This window comes from Mustela erminea, chromosome X (assembly GCF_009829155.1).
Source record: "Mustela erminea isolate mMusErm1 chromosome X, mMusErm1.Pri, whole genome shotgun sequence".
Taxonomy (NCBI): domain Eukaryota; kingdom Metazoa; phylum Chordata; class Mammalia; order Carnivora; family Mustelidae; genus Mustela; species Mustela erminea.
This window is the reverse complement of record NC_045635.1, coordinates 97,941,754-97,951,263: the sequence shown is the minus strand read 5'-3', so window position 1 is coordinate 97,951,263 and position 9,510 is coordinate 97,941,754. Positions and strand designations below refer to the sequence as shown.

At 43.8% G+C, this 9,510-nt stretch overlaps 1 pseudogene; it reads right to left on the bottom strand.

Moving 5' to 3' along the window:
- Positions 1–6,407: 6,407 nt before the first annotated feature.
- On the bottom strand, positions 6,408–6,505 carry LOC116583817 (annotated as a pseudogene).
- Between the last annotated feature and the right edge of the window lie 3,005 nt (positions 6,506–9,510).

Sequence of the window (9,510 nt, the reverse complement as noted above, 5' to 3'; positions counted from 1 at the left end):
TATCCTGATGTTGAACTTGTATCATCTGAGAGATTACCTGGCACTATAGGTGCATTAGTACGAATTGGCACTTGGAGGGTAGTCACAGTGTTTGCCAACATGTCTCTTAATTCGATGTCGTTATACAGATAGGTGGGTTCCATAATTTGTGTGTTGAATTCCCACAAGTTTCTCGTTAAAAATACCTGAAAACATGGATAGCAATTATATAGGAACTCCTACCTCAAAATTAATTATTTCTATCCCTTTGCTTCCTTAATGGGGATGAAAATGGCACCGTGCATTTAAGGAGAGTTTAGTGTAAGGATCATCAGAAAGAGTAGTTCCTGTACTCTAGGTCGACCTAGGGTTGGGGTACTCACCGTGGGGTACACAGATGAGCCTCAGGACTTTGGTGGAACGACTGATCAATTTCAGAATATGAAAATACACACATGTGGGAAGTTCTTTCTTGGATGATATCTGTAGCTTTCATTAGATTCTTCTAAAATTCCAAGACTCAGGGTGCCCTGGTGGCTCAGTGGATTAGGCATCTGCCTTCAGCTCAGGTCATGATCTCTGGGTCCTGGGATCGAGCCCTGTGGGAGGCACCCTGCTCAGTGGAGAATCTGCTGCTCCCTCTGCCCCTCTCCCCTCATACTCTGTCTCTCTCAAATAAATAAGTAAAATCTTTAAAAGAAAAATAAAAGCCCAAGGCTCAAAAAACACAAACAAAATACTGCCATGTCTGCCATGTCTAATAGAGTTTATGTTCAGTTGGGCAATTTGACTCCTCCTCATGGAACTCCACTCTGTCTCTGCCTCAGTCAGAGATAAAGGATGACTTCCAATAGCTTGAACAGCGTAGCAGCCCTGAGGAAAATTGGCAGCATTCCAGAGAGCTCCTACTCTCTGTTCACTACAGTATGTCCAGCCTTTATACTCCAGCACCATTCAATTCCTTTTCGAGGAGGCCTTCCGTGGAAACCAGATCAGTGGCTTGCTGTTGGACGGCCATGTTTTCTGATGGACTTCTATGCCATGGAAGTCAGTAAGGAAAGGAGTAGTGGGCACGTAGCAGACAGAGCTGTGATATCTCAACCAGCGGACCTATTGTTGGAAGTATTCCCCATTGGAGAGCATCACGTCATGCCCTCTGTCACTGCTTCTCACGTTGGGCTACACAGCAGTTGTGTCAATAACCAGGATTAGCAGCAAGCTCTGACCTCATCGTTTCTCTCCCATTCCAATTATGCATTTAAGAGGAAAGTGAGGGAAGTTCTTTTGATTACAGGGATAGTTTAGAATCATCTTTAGTTCATATTAAAAATGTTCACCCACTCTGCTGACTTATTTTTAATGAGAAATGTCCAGTGATGCCAATACAACCATCCTGTACAGAACTTTGGCTGCTATAAATTTCTGAAATCACACTTACTGGGGATCTTAATTCCTGTGTTTGTATCAGAGCCTTTCACTCTTTTGGGCCATTGAATTTTAGATTTAGATCTGATCATGACCTTCTCTGGTCTTTTCTTAGAGGAAGAAGGTTGTAAGTAGAGTCTGTCTACGCTTTGGGCTCGGATGGCTCACACGGTACACAATATAAGACAGTTACATTACGGTACCAATTGTGGGGATACGGCCTCTGATTGCTCTAGGCATCCACAGAAGAAAGAGGGTCATGTAGGATGAGAATTTTCGATGATGAACCAGGTCGCTTTCCTATGGAGACCACACAGCAATTTATGGAGCAGCTTCTCACTATCCCCATTTTATTGAAGAGGGACTGAGTGATGCTATTTGCCTGAATGTGGGAGGAATAGGGTTTGAAACGGGCCTTGGTAGACAAATGGGGTTTCCATCGAAGGGTGGAGGAGGGAACTCCCAGGACAGAAAGTGAGTAAGCAAGAGCACAGAGATGGGAATGAGGACCTGGCTGGTTAGTCACAAGACCCTTCTGGTTCCTGGTTTTCTTGGACATTCTGTTTTAAGGATAGGAATAAGAAGTTGGAAAAGGGGGCTGCTTTTTCCTTGAAATCTAAGCCATGTGGTTGAAATTTGTTGGTAGAAACGAGGGCATTTTTATTCTCTGGTTTGAGAGGTAGGCTGGTGTACTATGAGAAAAATTAAGTCTTTATTTGGTTAAATCAGTCACGTGAAATATTGTACACAGTTTTTTTTCCCTGAGAGACAGCGAGTAAGACTGAGTGGGGTTGGTGGGTGAGGCCGGGGGCGGGGCCAAGCCAGAGGGAGAGCAAGAATCTCAAGCAGACCTCCACACTCCAGCAGGGAGCCAAGGCAGGGCTCCATCTCACAACCCTGTGACTGTGACCTGAGCTGAAACCAAGAGTCTGATACTTAACTGACTTAGCCACCAGGCACCCCGATTCCACCCATTTCAATGCAAAGGAATGTTGATTCATGACCTTTTAGAGATTTTGTGGGAGTGAGGGGGTCAAAGGACTCTGTGAGATTGTGTGAGTCAGATAGCCACTATATTGAACAGAGACTCTCCAACAAAGGCTGATCTTAGTTTTGGAAAATATATCTTGGGGCGCCCAGCTGACTCAGTTGGAAGAGCATGGGACTCTTGATTGCGGGGTCACGAGAGGACTATCTCTAAGTTTGTTCACTTATTGGATTTTAATCAAGAGAAACAACTGAATCAAGAAACCCCTTTTAAACCACCAGTCTGGCAGAATGACCTAATTTATAGCTAGTTTTTTTTTTCTTTAACAATTTATTTATTTTAGAGCTCGCCAGTGGGTGGGGGAGGGGTAGACGGAAAGAATCTAAAGTCAACTCTCCGCTGAACGCGGAGCCCTTAGCAGGGCTTGATCCCATGATCCTGAGAACACCCCTGGATCCAAAATCAACATTTGCCCACACAACTCAATGAGCCATCCAGGCGCCCCCACAGCTAGGTTTTAAATTGAAGAGGGTGTACATAAAGTAGATAAAGAACAGTGGTTCTCAAACTTGACATCAGGAAGAATCACCAGATGGCTTGTTTTGCCAGGGACTCCCATGAAAGAGGTCCCTGGTGGGTCCCTCAAATTTGCCTTTCTAAGAAGTACTCAGGTAATTTTTTTTTAAATTTAATTTATTTTCAGCGTAACAGAATTCATTGTTTATGCACCACACTCAGTGCTCCATGCAATCCATGCCCTCCTTAATATTCACCACCAGGCTCCCCCAACCTCCCACCCCCTGCCCCTTTAAAACCCTCAGATTGTTTTTCAGAGTCCACAGTCTCTCATGGTTTATCCCCTCCCTTCTCCTCTCCATCTCTCCATGTCCTCCGTGTTATTCCTTATGCTCCACAAATAAGTGAAACCATGTGATAATTGACTCTCTCTGCTTGACTTATTTCACTCAGCATAATCTCTTCCAGTCCCTTCCATGTTGATATAAAATTTGGGTATTCGTCCTTTCTGATGGAGGCATAATACTCCATAGTGTATATGGACCGCGTCTTCCTTATCCATTTGTCTGTTGAAGGGCATCTTGGTTCTTTCCAAGTTTGGCGACCATGGCTATTGCTGCTATGAACATTGGGGTACAGATGGCCCTTCTTTTCACTACATCTGTATCTTTGGGTTAAATACCCAGTAGTGCAATTGCAGGGTCATAGGGAAGTTGTATTTTTTTTTTTTTAAAGATTTTATTTATTTATTTGACAGAGAGAGAAATCACAAGTAGGCGGAGAGTCAGGCAGAGAGAGAGAGAGAAGCAGGCTCCCGCTGAGCTAAGAGCCCGATGTGGGGCTCGATCCCAGGACAAAGAGCCCGATGCGGGGCTCGATCCCAGGACACTGAGATCATGACCTGAGCCGAAGGCAGCGGCTTAATCCACTGAGCCACCCAGGCGCCCCGGGAAGTTGTATTTTTAATTTCTTGAGAAATCTCCACACTGTTCTCCAAAGAGGTTGCACCAACCTGCATTCCCACCAACAGTGTAAGAGGGTTCCCCTTTCTCCACATCCCCTCCAACACACGTTGTTTCCTGTCTTGCTCATTTTGGCCATTCTAACTGGTGTAAGGTGATATCTCAATGTGGTTTTAATTTGAATCTCCCTGATGGCTAGTGATGCTGAACATTTTTTCATGTGTCTGATAGCCATTGGTATGTCTTCATACTCAGGTAATGTTTTGTGTTTTTTTTAAAGAATTCATTTATTTATTTGAGAGAGAGAAACAGTGAGAGAGAGCATGAGTGAGGAGAAAGTCAGAGGGAGAAGCAGACTCCCCATGCAGCTGGGAGCCCGATGCAGGACTCGATCCCGGGACTCCGGGATCATGACCTGAGCCGAAGGCAGTCGTCCAACCAACTGAGCCACCCAGGCATCCCCATACTCAGGTAATGTTAATGCTGTTTTTGGTCATGCCACTTTCCTCAGCTTAGGAAATTAAACCCTTAAGTGATTTATGGGAGAACTGAGCGCTTTGATGGAAATGTCCTGTGTTCAGTAAATTGGGATCAGGAACTGGGAAATCTTTTTTTCCATACTCACGGAAAGCAGTTCTGTAAAATGGAAAGAAAACAACACTGGGGAGTCAGACTGTCTGGATTTCCATCCCAGCTGGGAATTTACTAGAAGTATAGCTTTGTAAGTCAGTTACATCTCTTCAGTGATCTTAACCCCAGGACAGATCGAATAATATGTTAGAATTGCTGGGAGGATTAAATACAACAATGCAAGTTAAATTGGGATGTCGGTGCTAATTCGCTATTTCACCCATGTGAACTTGACTGAAGAAAATGGTACTTCAGTCGGGTTTTGAAGGTGTCGTGTGTCTTCATTTGTGCCTTACCTTCATCACTTTGAATATGTATTGCCCTGAGCGTTGCTCCTTCGGTATCACTTTGGAATCTCTGTAATAGCAGACTAAGATTATTTGTCAGTTAGGATCTATGATTAGGAATGAGTATTTCTTGGGCGCCTGAGGGGCGCAGTCGGTTAAGCTTCTGACTCTTGATTTTGGCTCGGATCGTGATCTCAGCATCATGAGATCAAGCCCCATGTCAGGCTCCATGCTTAGCATGGAGTCCACTTGGGTTTCTCTCTCTCCCTCTGCCCCTCATGGTCAAGTTCTCTCTCCCTCTCTAAAATAAATAAATCTTTTTTTTTTTTTTAAAGAAAATGAGTGTTTCTGAAATTCTCCTACAGTTGGACTCCTTTGAATTGGAATAATTTTGAATTAGAAGGAAGGTGGCTATCATGCAGTGTCAAAGGAGTAGCTATTTTCTCTCTCATTCCTGCCCCTTTTCAGGGGGAGAAAGGAAGGAGAGAAAGGTTCCTGTGAGCCTAGGGAGGCCTAAAGTCTTGAGGTATAAGATTTGCTTTCTTTCCAAGGAAAGGGCCTTAGACAGAGAGTGATGGCTGCTGAATGGTCTGATAAGCTATAAACCACCATTTGTGTTGATTTGGACCCGGTCAGCCCCACAGTCAGAGCTCGGCTCTTGGTCTTTGAAAGGATTGATATGATCTTTGGTCTGCTTTTGGGCTGTATTTGTTGGTCAGTGTGCTGCTACTTTAATAATTATCTTGATATGTCATTGTTCTTCCCTAAAACCCTAAAATCTCGTTACTTAAAGTGTGGTCTTGAGTCTCAGGTTCCACTCCAGGCTTAATGAATCCAAATCTTCATTTAACAAGATCCCAAGATGACTCGTATGTGCACTGATGTTTGAAAAGGACACCTCGAGGTGACCTCTGTAGTCTTTTGTGGTGTCATGTTTAGGATTTGAAGGAAACTTGTAAATATCTGTACTCCTGTTTTTCTCAATGAAGTTAGTACTTGAATTGATCTTTCCTGTGTCTCTGTCTTTTTCTCTCCTCTGCACCTAAAACCCAACTTTCTCCATAACCAGCTTGAATGTCAACTTCTGTTGTGAGTACCTTTTGTCGTGTTGATTCCCATTTCATTTGTTCTTCTAAAATGTTATATTATCATACTGTATTCCGGTAGACCAGTGATGTGCCAGCCTGGATGTGAGTTCATATTGGCTGTACACCTTTTAATCAAGCCCAGATGCACAATCCAGATCCATCGAAACACGAACTTTAGGGGAGGGGAGGGTACATCCTAGGCATAGATACTAAAATGTTTGTTAAGTTTGATGTGCATTTCTTCTTTTTAAAAATATTTTTATTTATTTATTCGACAGAGAGTGAGAACACAAGCAGGGAGAGGGAGAAGCAGACTCCCTGATGAGTAGGAATAGGAAAGGAGCCCTCTCCTGGCCAGGACCCCTCCCCATTTCCATGTCTAGTTTCTCTCCAAGGAGGTGGGTTGGGAGGGGTAATGGGAAGAGGGTTTAGTGTGAGTGGGTCCCCAGGCTGAGAGTGTGCTGGCATGGGGGCGGGGGTCTTATGGCTTCACACGTGCTTACAAGACTGGTCTCCAAGGGAACAGAAATGAAAAACAATGCAACACTTCATGAATTTGCCTACCATCCTTGCACGGGGCCATGCTGACCTCTGTATTGTTCCAGTGTACTGTATCTGTTGCTGAAGGAGCTCGTGTTGAGAACTTCATAGATCTACTCTCTTAACAACTTCCAAGTGTGAGCTACAGTGTTAGCTATAGTCACCACACTGTATATCGCATCATCAGGACTTAGTGATTTTATAACTGGAAATTTGTATCTTTGGCTCCCCTTAGCTATTTTGCCCAGACTCCTGCCCCTTCCTTTGGCAGTTGCCAACATGTTCTCTATCTATGAGTTTATTGTGGTTCTGGTTGTCATTTTTGATGCTGCATATATGTAAGATCATAAGGCATTTAGCCTTCTCTGTCTGATGTAGCATGATGCCATCAAGGTCCATCCATGTTGTTCCAATGGCAAGATTTCCTACTTTTTTATGCCTGATTAATATTCCATGGTGTGTGTGTGTGTGTGTGTGTGTGCGCGCACGCACGCATTTACCTGTAATCAGATTTTCCTTATCCATTCTTTCATTGATGATGGCCGGTTAGGGTGTTTCTGTGTCTGTAAACAGTGCTGCACTGAATATCAGGTACATACCTTTTCAAATTAGTGTTTGTGTTTCTTCAGATAAATGTCCAGAAGCAGAATCACTGAATCCTACAGTAGTTTCTGATGGAAAACCAAATGTGAGAAGAAATCACGTCTCCTTGGGCCAGGATTCTTTCTTCTTTCTAGTCTTTTGTCTGAATAAATATTTATTGAATGAATGGACAGATGAGTTATTTGTTTGTCTTTAAAAAATTTTTTTTAACATTTTATTTATTTGAAAGAGAGAGAGATATAGAGCATGAGCAGGGAGGGGGAGAAGCAGACTCCCCACTGAGCAGGGAGTGCAATATGGGGCCCAATCCCAAGACCCTGAGATCATGATCTGAGCTGAAGGCAGATGCTTAACCGACTGAGTCACCCAGTCGCCCCTATTTGTTTCTTTTTTATGACAGATTTAATGCTTGAATGGCAGGACCTTGTTTTTCTACCAGAGGTCTTATAGAAGGCCTGGAAAATGACAGGTAGTCAACACATTATTATTTCCTGTGTCTGTACCCTTTCTGAAGGCTTTGAAGGTGGAAACAAACCCGAGTTGTAATCCTACCGCTGCCATTTTGTAGCGCTATAACTCTAGCACGTTACAAGAGCATTTGCTCTGTTCACCTTACCCATGGTTTTTGATATTTCTTGCCAGCCCTCAGTGGACTCTGCACCACGTGGTATACTGCACCCCTCAGACATGGCGCAGACAAGGCAGACAACTTCCTCTTTCCTTAGAGCGTCCATTCCAGTAGGATAGGCGGACAAAAGAAAACAAGTAGAAAGACCAATGAAACAAAAATTTGAATAAATGTGGTAAAGGCAACAAAACAAGAGGCCGAGAAATGTATCATACACAAGGGTGATGAAGGAACCAATCTTATATGGAAAGATATTTAGGTCGATCATCAGAAGATGAAATGGTTCTTGTGAAGGTGAAGATGTGGTAACGAGCATATTGGGTAGAGACAATGAGGTGTGTATTGGCTCCCAACACAGGAAAATGCTCACTGTGCTGAAAACCAGAGAGAAGACCAATGGGACTGGAACTTAGTGAGTAGGGAGGATTTAAGGCTAGTTTGGGTTGGTGTTAATGGTAGGGAAATAGGAATGCCTAAAAGTTGCTTTGATGTAGTTCTCCTCCTCTGTGAGAAGCAGTGTGCACATTATTATTTTAAGTTGTGCTAGTGTCTGATAATCTATAAGCAGTACCAAGGAAAGCTGGTTTGAAGCTGGTTTGAAGACTGATGTAGCCTACAGAAGGCTGCTACCTCTCAGCAGACTGCAATCTATTTCTGGCCTCTCGTGGCCTCAGGCCATCTCTGACATGGAAATTTGAGATCATTTTGTATGTGAGGAGGGCAGGATAAATCAACATGACTGGGTTTCCAGGGGATCCTATCTAGTTTATCAATGTCGAGAAGTGTCCTAAGAGGCTTGTGACCTTTAAATGCAATGCCACTCCACCTACAAGAAATGTCTGTCATGAAGTGTCTTGGAAACCAATGAAAGTAGCAATTCTTTTGAGGCCTGGGGTCCCAAGAAGGGCTGTGGGAAGGAGAGAGTTAGAAGAAAAGCCACAACCTCCTCCCTACTACCTCACTTAACCTGTTTGAACCTCAGTCCCCATATTTCTTTTTTTTTTTTTTTAAGATTTTATTTATTTATTTGACAGAGAGATATCACAAGTAGGCAGAGAGGCAGGCAGAGAAAGAGAGAGGAGGAAGCAGGCTCCCTGCTGAGCAGAGAGCCTAATGCGGGGCTCGATCCCAGGACCCTGGGATCATGACCTGAGCCGAAGGCAGAGGCTTTAACCCACTGAGCCACCCAGGCGCCCCAATCCCTGTATTTCTAAGACGTGGAGACTTTTAGCAACTCTATCAAATAACTAGTGTGAGCATAAAATGAGATAATGCATGTATAGACATTCCTGGTGTCTGTCACCAGGTTAGCTATTCTTCTTAGATGACTAGGATTGAATGTAAAGAGGATGAAGACACTTGGCAAAATCATCGTGCGTGTGATACTCTGTGAAGGCAGTCTGCATGGCTTCTCATCCCTGCCAACTGGTAGGAGCCACGCATGCTGGCCGCAAATTCCAAGAGCGATGCTACATTTGGAAAATGGACTTTATTGAAAAGTAAGTGAGTACAATTCACTGTCCCTAGTCCATGGTGGGTTTTTATCTGGAAAAACAGGATAAAGGAGGAAGACAAGCTTTCCTTTTCTTTTCTTTTTCTGCCCACCCGAAGCCCTGACAGTCAACCTGTGTCTCATACATTTGGCCCCAGAGACAGGGTGAAATCGGTCACGGGTAGTGATGTCTTATCTGTAAGTGCAAGCAACCAAAGAAGATTCGAGAGGTGCAATGGAAGAAGCAAATAACAGAGGGTAAAGCATTTACAAAAACTCATGCTGCATTTGGCAGAAAATATGAGCTAGGCTCTATTTGTGCATGAGTGGTGTGTGGGTATGGGAGAGGTATACATGTGGTGTTTGTGGGCC